The following is an 18099-nucleotide window of genomic DNA, read 5'->3' on the forward strand; positions in this document are numbered from 1 at the left end:
TGAGTGAGTGTGAGGATGTTCTAGATCCATGAGGGCCCTTTAAATAAGCAGGCTCTGCTGAGAGACCTGCAGTTTCTTTTTCCACCCCAACCCCCACGGTTCTGCACAGTCAGAAGCAATGAGGCTTCATTTTCCCTGGTGCTGGGACAGTGAGCTGCATGGTCTGGTGAGGAACTGGGAACACAATCCAGGTGTTCCTCCTGACTTTTTAAAATGTGTAACTGGACTTTCTGCCAGTATACTGCTGTTGCCGCTGCTGCCACCACAACACCATGTCCTCTCCTTCCCAGCTCCACCCCTGCTAACTGTCTGGATGAGTATTTCTTCTTTATATCTTTGTTTGCTGGACTTCTGTGCAGTTTGATTTTCTTGATCTTCTAGTTGTTTCTAATTTTGAGGTAGTTGTATTCTTTCTTAGTTGTGGAGAAAGATACAACATGTCTGTCTATGCCTCTATCTTGGATGGAAGTCCAAGAATTAAGAGGTTAAGACAGCTGCAGGAAAACATGAAACAAAATAATATCCATGTCATAAAATACCAGAAGGATAAGAAGAGGAGCAAGGTTTAGAAAACCTGTTTGAAAAACTAATGAAAAAAAAATTCTCTAATTTGAGAAGAGAAAAAGTCACGCAATTTCAGGAAGCACAGAGGGTCCCAATGAAGATAAACCCCAAAAGCCCTACTTCAAGACACATCATAATTAAAATGGCAACATTCAAAGACAAAGAAAGAATCCTAAAAGCAGCAAGAGAGAAACAGGTTGTAACATACAAAATAAATTCAATAAAGCTATCATTACATTTCTCAACAGAAACACTATCAGCCAAAAGGGAATGGCAAAAATGTTCCAATCAATGAAAAACAAAGGCCTACAATCAAGAGTATTCTACCCAGCAAGGCTCTCATTCAAAATGGATGGTGAAATAAGGAGTTTCCAAGACCAAAGAAGGCTAAAAGAATACATCAATACTAAACCAGCATTGCAAGAGATACTAAAGGATCTGATTTAAGAAGATGAAGAAACAGAGAGAGATAGAGAGGAACACAAGCACAAAGGGGGGAAATGACAATGAACAAGTACCTATCAGTAATAACCTTAAATGTAAATGAATTAAATGCACCAATCAAAAGACATAGGGTAACTGAATGGAATAAAAAGCATGACCCATATATATCTTTCTACAAGAGACTCACCTTAGAACAAAAGATCTACACAGACTGAAAGTGAAGGGATGGAAAAAAAATATTTCAAGCAAATGGACCTGAAAAAAATTGGGGGCAGAAATACTTATATAAGACAAAAAAAGATTTCACAGCAAAGATCATAAAAAAAAAAGACAAAGAAGAACATTTCCTAATATTTCACGGAAAAAATCCACCAAGAAGATATAACCCTGGTAAACATATATGCAACCAATATAGGAGCACCCAAATATGTAAGGAAATTTTTGAAAAACTTCAGAAAAGATATAGACAGCAACACACTCGTATAGTGAACTTTAACACCCCATTGTCAACAATGGGCAGATCTTCAAAGCAAAAAAAAGCACCAAAGATATTGAGGCAATGAACAACACTCTAGGTCAAATGGACTTATTTGATATATATAGAACTTTTCACCCCAAAGAAGCAAAATATACATTTTTTTCAAGTTCACATGAAACATTTTCAAAGATAGACCACATAGTAGGACACAAAACAAGCCTCAAAAAATTCAAGAACATTAAATTATACAAAGCATCTTCTCAGATCACAATGCCTTGAAACTGGAAATCAACCTCAAGGAAAAAACACTAAGATATTAAAACTCATGGAGAATGAATAACGTGCCATTAAGCAATTCTGGGTAAACAATGACATCAAGGAAGAAATCAAAAAGTTACTGGAAACAAATGATATTGAACACACAACAACCCATAACATATGGAATAAAGCGAAAGCAGTCCAGAGAAGAAAGTTCATAGCAATACAGGCCTATCTGAAAAGGATAGAAGAACCTCCAATAAGGAATCTAACCCTACAGCTACAAGAACTAGAGGAACAACAAACAAAGCCAAGAGCAAGTAGAAGGAAGGAAATTATCAAGATCAGGGCAGAATTAAATGACATAGAGACTAAACAAACAATTCAAAAAATCAATAAAACCAGAAGCTAGTTATATGAAAAGATAAACAAAATTGACAAGACATTGACCAGCCTCATCAAGAAAAAAATAGAGGACCCAAATCAGTAAAATCAGAGATGAAAGAGGAGAAATTACAACCAATACCATAGAAATACAAAGAATTACCAGAAATTATTATGAAAACTGTATGACAAGAAACGTGACATTTAGATAAAATGAACAAATTTATGAAAACATATAATCTTCCAAAACTGAATCAAGAAGAAGCAGAAAGCCTGAACAGACCAATAACAAATAGTGAAATTGAAGCAGTAATAAAAAAAACTCCCAACACACAAAATCCCTGGATCGGATGGTTTCACAAGTGAATTTTACAAAACATTTAGAAAAGAACTAACTCCTATACTCCTCAGACTATTGCAAAAAATCCAAGAAGAGGGAAGACTCTCAAACCCTTTCTATCAAACCAGTTTTATCCTAATTCCAAAACCAGATCAAGACACAACAAAGTAAGAAAACTACAGGCCAATAACCCTGATGAACATATGCTAAAATCATAAAGAAAATATTGGCAAAACGGATCCAGCAACAATTAGAAAGATTAGATACCATGATCAAGTGGGATTCATCCCAGGGATGCAAGGATGGTTTAATATTCGCAAATCAATAAATGTAATACACCACATAAACAAAATGAAAGAAAGAAACCAGATGATCATATCAGTAGATGCTGAAAGGGCATTTGATAAAGTACAATGCTATTTATGATGAAAACACTCAGGAAAATGGGAATAGAGGACGCATACTTCATCATAATAAAGGACATATATAGAAACCTGAAGCCAACATCATACTCAATATGCAAAAACTGAAAACATTCCCCCTGAGGTTAGGAACAAGACAAGGATGTTCACTCTCCCCACTCCTATTCAAGATAGACTTGGAAGTGCTAACCACAGCATCAGACAAGAAAGATAAATAAAAGGCATCCAAATTGGAAAAGAGGAAGTAAAACTCATTATTTGCAGTTGATATGATAGTGTACACAGGAAACCCTATAGACTCCAGGAAAAAACTACTCAACCTAATAAGTGAATTTGGCAAAAGAGCAGGGTACAAAGTCAATATTCAGAAATTGAAGGCACTTCTATATACCTACAATAAAATGTCAGAGAGAAAAACTATAAAAAGAAATCCCACTTACTATAGCAACAAGAAAATAAAGTACCTAGGAATAAACTTAACTAAGGAGGTAAAAGACCCGTACTTTGAAAATTACATAACACTGAAGAAAGAAATCAAGGAAGATACAAATAAATGGAAGCATATACCATGTTCATGGGTTGGAAGAATCAACATCATTAAAATGTTCATCCTATCCAAAGCAATTTATAGATTCAATGCAATTCATATTAAAATACCAACAACATATTTCACAACCTAGAAAAAATTCTTCAAAAATTTATATGGAACCAAAAAAGACCTCAAATAAATACAGCAATCTTGAGGAAGAAGAACACAGTAGGAGGAATCACAATACCTGATTCCAAACTATACTACAAGGTCATGGTAATCAAAACACTCTGGTACTGGCATAAGACCAGACATATAGATCAATGGAACAGAATAGAGAGCCCAGATATAAACCCAGGTCTATATGGTCAACTAATATTTGACAGAAAGGCAAGGAACAGTAAATGGAGTGAAAAGAGTCTCTTCAACCAATAGTGTTGGGAGATGTGGACAGGGACATGCAAAACAATAAAACTAGACCACCAACTTATGCCATATGCCGGGATAAATTCAAGATGGATCAAAGACTTAAGTGTAAGCTGTGACACCATAAAGTCCTAGAGGAAATCATAGGCAGGAAAATTTCAGATATCCCAAAAGACTGATATGTCTCCTCGTCGGCAGCCGTCCGTCTCGAGAGACGATGGTGTAGCTTCTTAAGAGTCTATCTGCACCGCCGAGAATGGCTGTGCAGTCCGACTTGGGAGTGACACGGTATCTGTCTACTCCCGTGTTGAATCGACATCTTGCGATGACGCTGGAGTGTCCTCTCCAGTGAAGCTGAAGCTACAGAGCCTGGGCAGGGTGATATGGAGGGTCTGCTGTTGCCCATGCAGCAGACCCCCCCTCTCTTCACAGCTGAAGGATCCAAGGGAAAGACGGAGTCAATACAGCTTGGCTTCAGGTGCGCCGCAGGAGTTGCCGGTGTTGACTACAACGTCAAACCGCCTTAGGGACTCCGGCTCTGGATTTTCTGTCGGGGTTTACTCCCTTAGCCTTTCCCCTGAAGAGGTATGCCGCAAGGCAGCGGAGGTTTTTTGGAATCAGAGTTTTCCTTCTCTGATGTGCCCTGACTGGATGATCGAACCAGCGACACTTAGCTCGCAGGCTGACGCTCAATCCACTGAGCCAAACCAGCCAGGGTCGTATGTCTCCTAAGGCAAGGGAAATAAAGTAAAGAATAAACAAATGGGACTACATCAAACTAAAGAATTTCTGCACAGCAAAAGAAAACATCAGCAAGATGAAAAGGAACCAACCACATGGGAAAACACATTTGCCAATGATACCTCAGACAAGGGATTGATCTCCAAAATATATAAAGAACTTATATGACTCAGCATCTAGAAGACAGACAATTTAATTAAAAAATGGGCAAAAAAGTTTTTGTTTTTTTTTATCCACTCATCTACAGATGGGAACTTAGGCTGTTTTCAGCACTTAGCTATTGTAAACAGTGCTGCTATGAAAATAGGGGTGCAAAAGTTCTTTTGAATTAGGGTTTTAAGTGGTACATTTACATGATCAAATACTATGTAGCAGTGAGAAAGAAGGAACTCCTGTCATTTGCGACAACATGGATGGAACTAGAGAAAATTATGCTTAGTGAAATAAGCCTGGCAAAGAAAGAAAAATACCATATGATATCACCTAATACAGGAAACTAAAGAACAACATAAATGAACTAACTAAATAGGACAAGGAGCAGAATAGCAGTCAATAGGGGGGGTAAGGAGAGAAGGGGGATAAGTAAGGGAAGGATGTAGTCAAGGAACATGTATAAATGATTCATGGACAACAAGGAGGGATATGATTGTGGGAGAAGGGGTGGGCTGGGTAGGGGAGAGCAATAGGGGAAAAATGGGACAACTATAATTAAAAAACCAAAAAATGAAATTAAAAAAAATGGAGGAAACACCTGAACAAACACTTCTCCTAAGAGGACATACAGGGGGTCCATAGGCACATGAAAGAATATTCAACATCTCTAGCCATCAGAGAGATTCAAATAAGAACCACAGTGAAATATCCCCTCACATCAGTCAGAATGGCCATTATCAACAAATCACCAAACAACATGTGCTGGCAAGGATGTAGAGAAAAAGCAACCCTAGTGCACTGCTGGTGGGAATGCAGACTGATGCAACCACTATGAAAAACAATATGGAATTTCCCCAGAAAAGTAAAAATGGAACTGCCTTTTGAACCAGCAATTCCATTGCTAGGATTATATCTGAAGAATCCTGAAACACCAATTCAAAAGAATCTACGCACCCCTATGTTCATAGCAGCAGTACTTACAATAGCCAAGTGCTGGAAACATCCCAAATGTCCATCTGTAGATGAGTGGATCCAAAAACTGTGGTACATTTACACAATGGAGTTGTATGTAGCAGAAAGAAAGAAGGAACTTCTACCATTTGCAACAACATGGATGGAACTAGAGAAAATTATGCTTAGTGAAACAAGCCAGGCAATGAAAGAAAAATACCGTATGCCATCACCTAATACAGGAGACTAATGAACAACACAAACAAAAGAGCAAAATTGACCCAGAATTATGTAAACAAGGAGTAGACTAACAATGACAAGGCGGGTAGGGGGAGGAGATAAGTGGGTAATAAGAGGAATGGTCTAGTCAAAGAACAGGTATAAATGAACCATGGACATGGACAATTGGGTGGGGCCTGACTGTGGAAAATGTGGTGGGCAGGGTGTAGGGAAGCAATAGGGGGAAAAATGAGACAACTGTAATAGAAAACAAACAAAAAAATTTTAGTAGGGGAATAAAATGAATGCAAATTAAATTAATAACTGAGCCAGAAAATCCCCCCAGCCAAAAAAATCACCTCACATGTAGGAAAGTGAAAAAAAAATTGACAAGGGAGGCGAAAGCATACAATGGGGTAAAGACAGTCTTTTCAATAAATGGCATTGGGATAATTGGACAGGTACATGTAAAAAATATGAAACTAGGACTTCCGGCCAAGATGGAGGCTTAGACGGACACGCTAAGTCTCTCTCTACAACTAGAGAGGAATACAACTACTTCAAAACAAAGGATAACTAGAAATTCCAGAAAATAAAACTACACGGAATCCCAACATATGAAGTTATAAACCAGCGGTGCCATTCGGGCAGGTAAGAGTTAAAGAGGGCAAAGCTGTTTGCGGAGCGGCGGGGCGGCGAAAAATCCCGGCGGCAGTCAAGCCCCTGGCAGTGCACGACCCCAGCGCTGGGGAGAGCGGCCACCGCATCGCCTTGAACAGTGAGGCCCAGGGGGGCGGGAGGATGGATCTCGGTCTCCTAGCGGAATAACTGTGTGAATCCATTTTGGACCCCCGCCCCCAAAGAAAGAAAGCACCACAGGGCTGCGAAATAGGTCGCAGACAGGCACCGGTCGCTGACTTGTGACGCCAAACGGCGCCGGTCGCTGGGTCATTACAAGTACACAGGCACTGCCCCCGACAGCCGGCCCAAGAAAACAAAACGCATCTGTCAAAATGTGGCAGACAACTATAGAAATACCGGTGACACAGCTCACCAGGCAGCAGATAGAGAACCTGACAGATGAACAGATAAGAAACCTGTCAGAGGCTCAGTTCTGGGCCATTGTTATCAGGTGGCTTACAGAATTCAGAAAAGAGCAGGAAAAAGATAAGAAAGAAGCGAAAAACTTTCATAACGAAAGGAACAAAACCGTATACGAGACAGATGGTGAGGAACAAAAATCCAGAGTTCATTTCATCAAACTGGAATATGGAGAAGGAACAAGCAGTCAACCAATGCAGCGAGAGGAAATGGGAAGCAACAATGAGAGGATCAGAAACCTCTGGGACAGCTATAAAAGGCCCAACATAAGAATCATTGGTTTGCCAGAGAATGAGGAAGATGAACTAGAACTTGAAAAATTGAGTGAAAATATAATAAAGGAGAACTTCCCAGACTTGGGGAAGGGAATAGACTTGCAGGTCCAGGAAGCAAGGAGAGTTCCCAAGAGACTGGACCCAGGGAGAACCACTCCAAGACACATTATAATCAAAATGTCAAAAATTAAAGATAAAGAGAGAATCTTAAAAGCAGCAAGAGAGAAGAAAAGAATTATGTACAAAGGGGTCCCAATTAGACTATCAGCAGACTTCTCAAGGGAAACCCTACAGGCAAGAAGGGACTGGCAAGAAATATTCAAAGTAATGAAAATCCAAAACCTACAACCACGAATACTCTATCCAGCGAAATTGTCATTCAGAATAGAAGGACAGAGAAAGTGTTTCCAGGACAAAATAAAACTGAAAGAGTTCATTAGATCCAAACCACTGTTATATGAGATGTTAAAGGGACTGGTTTAAAAAACAGAAGCTAAGGAGATGAAACAAAGGCAAACTAAACAGGCAACGAGAGTGGAAAAGGAACTGTGGGTACGGGAAGCATATTGGGGGGAGGTCAACAGGGAGGGGGAATGAGGAAAGGAAGGGAGATGATATAGGAATTGGGGATCAAGGTAGGAGGGAATGGAATAGATGGAGAGAGGTTGGGAGGAACTGTATGCACAACTAATGGACATAATCTAAAAGGGGGGGAACAACTGGAGGGAGGGGGGCCACTGGGTGGAGGGGAGCAGAGGGAAGGGAAATTGGCACAAATGTAATATTTTAATCAATAAAACACATTAAACCTGAAAAAAAAAAAAAGAAATAGCAATTAGTGGTTGCCAGGGGCCGGGTGTGGGAAACATGGGGAATAACCGCTTCACCAGTATGGGTTTTAATTTTGGGGTGATGAAAATGTTTTGGAACTAGATAGAAGTGATTGCACATTGCATTGTGCTAAACGCCTCTGAACTGCTAATTTTAAAATGATTAATTTTATGTTCTGTGAATTTCATCTCAATTAAAAAAGAAAACTGGTTCACCAAAAAAAAAAAAAAATATGAAACTAGACCACAAACTTATACCACCCATAAGAATAAGCTCAAAATGAATAAAATATTTAAATATAAGTTGTGAAATTATAAAATACTAGTAGAAAACATGGGCATTAAAATCTCAAACATCTCACATAGCAATATTTTTGTTGAATTTATGTCCTAGGGCAAGGAAACAAAGAAAAAATACACAAATAAGAACACATTAAACTAAAAAGCTTTTGTAAAGCAAAAGAAACCATCAATAAAATGAAATGGGAGCGCACTGTATGGGAGAACCTATTTGCAAATAATGAATCAGATAAGTGGTTAATTTTAAAAATACATAAAGACTTAATGCAAGTCAACAACGGAAAGACAAACAATTCAATTAAAGAATGGACAAAAGACCTGAATAGGCACTTCTCCAAAAAAGACATACAGATGGTCAATGTACATATGAAAAAAAGCTCAACATCACTAATCAGAGAGATGCAAATTAAACTGCAATGAGATATCACCTCACACCTGCCAGAATGGCTACCATCAATAAATCAATAAACAAGTGCTGGTGAGGATTTGGAGAAAAGGGAAGCCTTGTGCACTATCAGTGAAAATGTAGACTGGTGCAGCCACTGTGGAAAACATAAGAAACCTCATAAAATTAAAAATTAAATTTTTTTGACCCAGCAACCTCACTTCTAGGATTATATCCTAAGAATCCCAAAACACTAATTTGAAAGAATATATGTACTTCTATGTTTATAGCAGCATTATTTACAAAAGCCAGGATTTGGAAGCAGCCCAAGAGCCCATTAGTAGAGGAGTGAATAAGAGCTGTGTGGTACATTCATACAATAGAATACTTCTGAGCTGTAAAAAAATAAGAAAATCTTACATTTTGCAACAGCATGGATAAACCTGGAGATTATTATGCTAAGTAAAACAAGTCAATCAATGAAAAACAAATACTATATGATCACACTTATATGTGGAATCTAATGAACAAAATAAACTGATCAATAACATAGAAACAGAAGCATGGATAGATGAAAGACTGACAACTGTGAGAAGGGAAGGAAAAATGGCTGAAAGAACGTGAAGGGATTAGCCAAAAACATTATATATATATATCACATAAACAGAAAACAGTGTGGTGATAACCTAAGAGAAAGTGGGGTGGGTAATACATGGAAGTGGGCAAAAGGGGGGAAAGGGGGATGGAAAAAGACTTTGCTTGGGGTAATGGGTGCATAATGCAATGTGCAGATGATATTTTATTAAGCTGTACAGTTAAAAGCTGAATGGTGACTTACAGCCAAGATGGAGGCGTAGACAGACACACTGTGTATCCCTCCACAACTAAGAAGGAATACAACTGCATCAAAACTAGAAACAACCAAAGATGGAGGCTTAGACGGACACGCTAGGTCTCCCTCTACAACCAGATAGGAATACAACTACTTCAAAACAAAGGATAACTAGAAATTCCAGAAAATAAAGCTACACGGAAGCCCAACACATGAAGTTATAAACCAGCGGTGCCATTTGGGCAGGTAAGAGTTAAAGAAGGCAAAGCTGTCTGCGGAGCGGCGGCGGGGGCGGGGCGGCGGAAAAAGCCCGGAGGCTTGGCGCGACTCCAATCAAGCCCCTGCCGGTGCGCGACTCCGGGCGCTGGGGAGAGCAGTCGCAGCATCGCCTTGAACAGTGAGGCCCAGGGGGGCGGGAGGACGGATCCCGGTCTCCTAGCGGAATAACTGTGTGAACCCATTTTGGACCCCCGCCCCCAAAGAAAGAAAGCACCACAGGGCTGCGAAATAGGTCGCAGACAGGCGCCGGGCGCTGACTTGTGACGCCAAAGGGCGCCGGTCGCTGGGTCATTACGAGTACACAGGCACCGCCCCCGACAGCCAGCCCAGGAAAACAAAACGCATCTGTCAAAATGAGGCAAACAACTATAGAGATCCCGGTGGTGCAGCTCACCAGACAGCAGATAGAGAACCTGACAGATGAACAGATAAGAAACCTGTCAGAGGCTCAGTTCTGGGCCATTGTTATCAGGTGGCTTTCAGAATTCACAAAAGAGCAGGAAAAAGATATGAAAGAAGCGAAAAACTTTCATAACGAAAGGAACAAAACCACAGACGAGACAGATGGTGAGGAATCCAGAGTTCATTTCAACAAACTGGAATATGGAGAAGGAGCAAGCAGTCAACCAATGCAGCGAGAGGAAATAGGAAGCAACAATGAGACGATCAGAAACCTCTGGGACAGCTATAAAAGGCCCAACATAAGAATCATTGGTTTGCCAGAGAATGAGGAAGATGAACTAGAACTTGAAAAATTGAGTGAAAACATAATAAAGGAGAACTTCCCAGACTTGGGGAAGGGAATAGACATGCAGGTCCAGGAAGCAAGGAGAGTTCCCAAGAGACTGGACCCAGGGAGAACCACTCCAAGACACATTATAATCAAAATGTCAAAAATTAAAGATAAAGAGAGAATCTTAAAAGCAGCAAGAGAGAAGAAAAGAATTATGTACAAAGGGGTCCCAATTAGACTATCAGCTGACTTCTCAAGGGAAACCCTACAAGCAAGAAGGAACTGGCAAGAAATATTCAAAGTAATGAAAATCCAAAACCTACAACCACGAATACTCTATCCAGCGAAATTGTCATTCAGAATAGAAGGACAGAGAAAGTGTTTCCAGGACAAAATAAAACTGAAAGAGTTCATTAGATCCAAACCACTGTTATATGAGAAGTTAAAGGGACTGGTTTAAATAACAGAAGCTAGGGAGATGAAACAAAGGCAAACGAAACAGGCAACGAGAGTGGAAAAGGAACTGTGGGTAAGGGAAGCATAGTGGGGGGAGGTCAACAGGGAGGGGGAGTGGGGAGAGGGAGGGAGATGATATAGGAATTGGGGATCATAGTAGGAGGGAATGGAATAGACAGAGAGGTTGGGAGGAACTGTATGCACAACTAATGGACATAATCTAAAAGGGGGGGACAACTGGAGGGAGGGGGCCACCGGGTGGAGGGGAGCAGAGGGAAGGGAAATTGGCACAAATGTAATATTTTAATCAATAAAACACATTAAATCTGAAAAAAAAAAAAATAAAAATAAAAAAAAAAAAAAATAAAAAAAAAAACTAGAAACAACCAGAAGTTCCATAAAATCAAACTGCATGGAAGTCCAGCAAACAAGGATATAAAGAGAAAACACTCATCTAGACAGGTAGAAGGGGCGGGGAGCTGGGGCGGAAAGGACACAGTGTGGTGGCAGTGGCAGTGGTGGCAGTGGCAAACTGGCAGAAAGCACAGTCACACATTTTAAAAAGTCAGAAAGGACACCTGGGGAGCATCCCCAGCTCCTCACTGGATCTCACAGCTCATGGTCCCAGCACCGGGGAAAATCAAGCCTCATTCCTTCTGACTGTGAAGGCCAGTGGGGGTTGAGGTGGAGGCAGAAACTGCCAGTCTCAGTGAGCCCACTTGTTTAAAAGGCCCCCATGGTTCTAGAACGTGTGTAGACCCACCCACTCTGGGAATGTCAGCCAGGGCAGCAGCTAGAGGGGCACCAGTTCAGTGCGGAAGTGGAAGAGCTCCCTGGAAAATGGGTGAGTGCTGGGAAGGCAGCATTGTTCCCTCTTGGACCCCTCCCCCGCATACAGCACCACAACGTGGTGAAACAGGTCACCCTGTACTGATGAATCCCTAAGGCTCTGCTCCTTACAACATAATGGGAGCGACAGCTCTACCTGGCATGGGGAGGCAAACAAACACAGGAGCCTGTCAGAATGAGAAGACAGAGAAGTATGGCCCAAAGCGGTGAACGGATCAAGATTCCAGTGGGAGAACTAAGCGACAAGGAGATAGTCAAACTAACAGATGAGGAAATAGGCAACCTAAGAGACACAGAATTCCAAACACTGGTGATAAAGATGCACACAGGCTTGAGAGATACACTTGATTATGTCAAACACATAAGAGAAGAAGTAAAGGCTATGCTAAGTGAAATGAAGGAAAATCCACAGAAAACCAATGGTGAAGGGAAGGAAACTTGGGTTTAAATCAATGATTTGGAACATAAGGAAGAAAAAAACAGTCAACAAGTGCAGAATGAGGAAGCAATAATTGAAAAAAATGAGGAAAACTTCCCAAATTTTGTGAAGGAGATAGACATACAGGTCCAGAAAGCATGGATGGTCCTGGGCGAGCTGGACCCACAGGGGACCACACCAGGGCGCATCATGATTGAGATGCCGAAGGTGAAAGATAAAGACAAAGTCCTGGGGGCAGCAAGAGAGAGGCAGAGAGTTGCCTACAGGGGGGTGCCTATAGGACTATCAGCTGATTTCTCAGAGGACACTTTGCAGGAAAGAAGGGACTGGCAAGCATTATTCAATGTGATGAAAGGCAACCTGCAACCAAGATTACTCTATCCAGCAAAGCTATCATTTAAAATGGAAGGGCAGATGAAATGCTTCCCAGACAAGGTGAAGCTAAAGGAGTTTATCATCACCAAGCCATTATTATATGAAATGTCAAAGGGACTTACTTAAGAAAAAGAAGTTCAAAACTATGCACACTAACATGACAACAAACTCACAGCTGAATCTGAAAAATAAAAACAAAATCCAACTGAGCAAACCAGAACAGGAACAGAATCATAGGTATAGGGATCATTTGGAGGGTTGTCAGCTGGGAGGAGGTAGGGGGGCAAATGGGGAAATGGTGCAGGGACTAAGAAGCATAATCAGTTGGTACAAAATAGACAAGGGGAAGTTAAGAATAATATAGGAAATGGTGAAGCCAAAGAACTTATATGCTTGACCCATGGACATGAACTAAGGGAAGTGGGATTGCTGGAGGGAACAGGGTACTGGGCAGAGAGGAACAAAGGGGAAAAAATATGAACTACTGTAACAACACAATCAATAAAATATACTTTAAAAAAGCTGGGTGGTTTTGCTAACCAATGTCATCCCAATAAATCCAGTTAAAAGTAAATAAAGAAAAATAAATCATATTAAAATAAAACAATGAACAAGGATAATAACAGTTCTCTAATTGAATCAGTTAAGCAGGAATATTCATAAAAGATCTTTTCCACTTTCTTTCCAATTATCCCTTTCCTTCTAAATATGTGTGGTTCTAGACTGGGAGAGATGGAGAGAATTGGTGTTTGCACTGAGCAGTGTGTTTGGTTCCTGCTGAAGTTCAGAGAGGAGGAGCTGAAAGGAAGAATGTGGAAGAGACAAAACTAAGGAAGGACTTGTGGGCTGCAACAAGAGACAGGATAATTTTGTAAAGAGTATGGGATTGCAGCTCAGAAGATAATGGGGAGTCACTGAAGGTTTGGGAGCAAGGAAGTAATAGGAACCAAGATATGCATCTAGAAAACTTCCAGCCAAGATGGAGGCCTAGATTGACACGGTTTTTCTCCCTCCACAACTAAGGACTGTGACTACCGCAAAGCCAGAAATAACCAGAAGTTCCAAAAAATAAAGCTACATGGGAATCCAACATATGAAGTTATAAACAAGTGGTGCTTGTCTAGACGGGTAGGAGGGGTGTAGCACGGGTGGAGAGATCATGCTGTGCTGGAGGCAGCAGCTGCAGTGACGAGCAGCGGGACCTGGTAAGCACAGACACCCATATTTAAGGAGAGGAGTGAAATGCCCGGGAACCAATCCTAACTGCATACTAAACTTCTCAGCTTGCGATTCCTATGCTGGACAAGGAAGACCCCCATTGCCTTGGACTGTGAGGCCCAGAGAGTGTGGGGATGGTGATGAAGGCTCCCAGTCTCAGTGGAGAGCAAACGACAGGAATCCATCTTGGACTCCCGCCCCCCAAACAAAGCGCCACAGTGTGGTGACAGCCCTGCCCAAGAAGGAAAGATAAACAAAAACGGTCAGGATGGTAGGAATCATGATTGAAATACCAATCATGCACCTGACCAAAAAGCAAATACAGGAATTAAATAATGAACAAATAGATTATCTTTCTGAGGCTAAGTTCACAGCTATAATCATAAGGCAGCTTACAGAATTAACAAAAGATCTTGAACAAGACAGGGAAGGAATGAAGGCTAGTCCTGCTGAAATGAATGAAAACACATATGAGACAAGTGGTAAGGAAGGGAAAACCAGAGATCAAATCAACAAATCAGAACACGGGGAAGGAACAAACAGTCAACTAGTGCAGAAAAAGGAAACAAAATGTAAGGAATACAAGAAGAGGCTCAGAAACCTCTGGGACAGCTATAAGAGAGCAAACATTCAAATTATAGGGTTGCCAGAGGACGAAGAAGAAGAACTAGAAATTGAAAAATTGTTTGAAAAAAGAATGAAGCAGGGGGACTGAATGTGGGGGAAGGGAGGGGCAGGATGCAGGGAAGCAAGAGGGGGAAAAAACTGAGACAACTGTAATGGAAAAACAAACAAAAAAATTTTTTTTAGTGGGGGAAAAATGAAAATATGAAGAATGGAAATGCCAGTTCAGTGAATATTAGGACAAAGATTTTCCTTCACCTTGTATATTTTTCTCCCTACTTGATCCCTCCAGAGTTTGACATTCTAAACAAGTAAGTAATGAGATAAGTTTCTTTGCATAGAACTAATAAGACCACTTGTTAATAGAGGTTCCTTTTTTTTTTTCTTTTTTTTTTGACCAAGTCTTTGACTGGAATGTCAAGCCTAATGGAGACATACTTGTGCTCAGGTTGTTACCAAAAAGCCCTGAGGAACTGGGAATGACTTTCAAAGGTAATAAAAGCATGCGAGATAAAAGGCCTGGTACCATGGTTGGTTGTGCGGTCCACAGCAATCTTTCCAGGGAAGGAACGAAGGTTGTTTTCCTGAAAGATGGCTAGAAGGAACCTTAAGGCACAATGAAAAACCAGAAAGACTTGGAAAGGACAGGTGTGTAGAGGCAAGGATGAATGCCAGGTATGTGGCTCAGCTTCTGTGCCCTGAAGAACAGACTGAGGGTCACCCTAAATATTCCTTGTGTAAGTTCCAGCAAAGCAGAACTAAAGATCGTAAGTGATCATTTGCTGCTCTTATTATGTTTATGCAAATGAACAGGATAAATTAAAAATGGACTTAATGTAGTCCCTTTAAAGACAAGGAGGGTAATCTTATGGAGAAAAATCACTATTCAAGGAAAATCACAATGATCAGTAGTAGACTATAAAATAGGGCAACTAACCATCTTAAAAGTTTCTTCTCATTTAAAATATGATTTCACTTGAAAATTAAACCATTTCTGTGATATCATCAAAGATAATCAAGTTGCAGGCAAGTAGAATGTCAAGTGCCTTGCAACTGGATGTCTTTCCAATAAAACAGTCTTACAGATTTAGAGTCTTGTTTGTGGGTTATGTTACATAAATTAACATGTGTTTTCTGTTTTCAAAGAACATAAGCCTATGATCGCATTACCTGAGTGATTGTCTGTACGCATAAGCCTCACTTAATCCTCTCTGCAGCGCTGCCTCCTGAGACTCAACGGTTTGGCTGAACTAAATGGCTGGGTTGGTGAAGAATGGGGTGGTCTGTGGGCTTCATTTTAAAGCTTGTTTCTCTTTTCTTTCCTAATGGCTTGGACAGAAAGGGCTCAGAGGTCTGAGAGGGGAGAAACCTAAAATATTTCCCTCAGCCCAAACTAAGTATAATGGGCAAAAGGGTTTTAGACAGGTGAGATGTGCCTAGCACACCTTCCTCCAAAGAAGCCCTTTTTTTCTTTTTTCTTTTTTTTCTCCTAATATGGAACATTGAAAAATTAATCCCTGCCTTCTGTCATCTAGTAGTTATGGATTGAATGATGTCTTTTAACCTTTTTCGCCAAATCTGTTGCCCCCAGAACACAACAAGGATGCCAGCCTGTTAAACCAAGCACACTGTTGACCGGAGACAGTCAACTGGCCTGGAGTCTGCACGATCCTTCCCCATGTGGGAAGGCCACCCTCCCCTCCACACTCCCACTATTATTAGGGTTTTCTGGACCCAAGAGTAGATAGGACGACAACCATGTCCAGCTTGAAGCAGCTAGAGGAGCTTGAGACCTTCGCCCATTGTCCTTTACAAGATTACAAAGGGTCTTAATATCTGAGAGGGAGGGATAGTTATTTTTTACGAACCAGGTGTATGGACTTGGGGGGTGGATTTCTGGGGGAGGGAGATGCTAAGTGGAGGGGAATAAAGGGGAGAAATTTGGAACTATTGTAACAATATCATCAATAAAATACATTAAAACAAAAAGAAAGAATGAAGCAGAACTTCCCCAACTTGGGGGAAAAAATAACTTACAGGTCCAGGAAACACAGAGTTCCAGAAAAACTGGACCCAGGGAGAACTACTCCAAGACACATTATAATCAAAATGTCAAAAGTTAAAGACAAAGAGATAATCTTAAAAGCAGTAAGAGAGAATAAAAGAATTATGTACAAAGGGGTCCCAATTAGACTATCAGCTGATTTCTCAAGGGACACCCTGCAGGCAAGAAGGGACTGGCAAGAAATATTCAAAGTAATGAAAATCAAAAACCTACAGCCACAAATACTCTACCCAGCAAAACTGTCATTCAGAATAGAAGGGCAGAGAAAGTGCTTCCAAGACAAAGTAAAACTGAAGGAGTTCATTAGATCCAAACCACTGTTGTATGAGATGTTAAAGGGACTTGTTTAGAAGAAGGAGGATCAAAACTATGAACATTAAAATGAAAACTTCACCACAACAACTAACAACAGAAGCTAAGGAATTGAAACAAAGGCAAACTAAGTAGGCAACGAGAGTGGAAAAAGAATATGTATGGGGAACATAGTTGGGGGAGGTCAATGAGGAGGGGTAAGGGGGAAAAGGGAGGGAGATGATGCAGGAATTAAGAAGCATAGTAGGAGGGAGTTGAGTAGACAGGAAGAAGTTGAGAAGAACAATATGCACAACCAATGGGCATGGACTAAGGTGGGGGGACAACTGGAGGGAGGGTAGTCACAGGGTGGAGGGGAGTAGAGGGAAAATAAATTGTGACAACTGTAACAGCATAATCAATGACATATATATATATGTATATATATATATATATATTTATTTATTTATTTAAAAAGATATGTATCTATACATATAATCAATTCACATCAGGGAGACCAATTATAAAACAAGACCTGAACCAGATTTGTGATGATGAGCATAAGGAAAACAAGTGTGACAGGAGACCTGGAAAAAGTGGAGTCACTAGGAAGCTAATGGACTAAAAAGGGAACAAGAAGGTAGGTGAGTGGAGGCATCCAGCCTGTAAGGAGACAACTAGCTTCTCAACAGAAATGGGAAGACTGATTGAAGGAACTTGTATGGGGAGTATGTGAAGAATACACCTAGACTCTGCCTTCAGCTCTAATCCTGAACCGTTCCTAAAAACAGCACAATGATTCCTGGAGAACTGAGTCACGCTTAAAGAGATGGAGGAAAATACCAAAGATAAGACTCTGGATTGTTGAGTTTACATTTGCGTTTTAATCCTTGACACTGACATAATTTTAGCACCAAGCTTATTGTCAGACTGGCCTGGAATGATGTGGAAGAGAATCTCTACTTCCAGGTGCCACCCAAGAACCCACACAAATGCAGACACATACATCTATGTACACGTGAGTGCATGTTACTTATCCACCCCAGTTTCTCCACATTCTCTCAGTGAATGCCCAAAGACATCCTGCAGTGTCTTCAGGATCAAGAGGCAGTTTTCCTGTGATAAAGCTAGTTGTTTC

The sequence above is a fragment of the Furipterus horrens genome, unplaced genomic scaffold (assembly GCF_987537825.1).
Source record: "Furipterus horrens unplaced genomic scaffold, mFurHor1.1.pri manual_scaffold_8, whole genome shotgun sequence".
NCBI lineage: Eukaryota > Metazoa > Chordata > Mammalia > Chiroptera > Furipteridae > Furipterus > Furipterus horrens.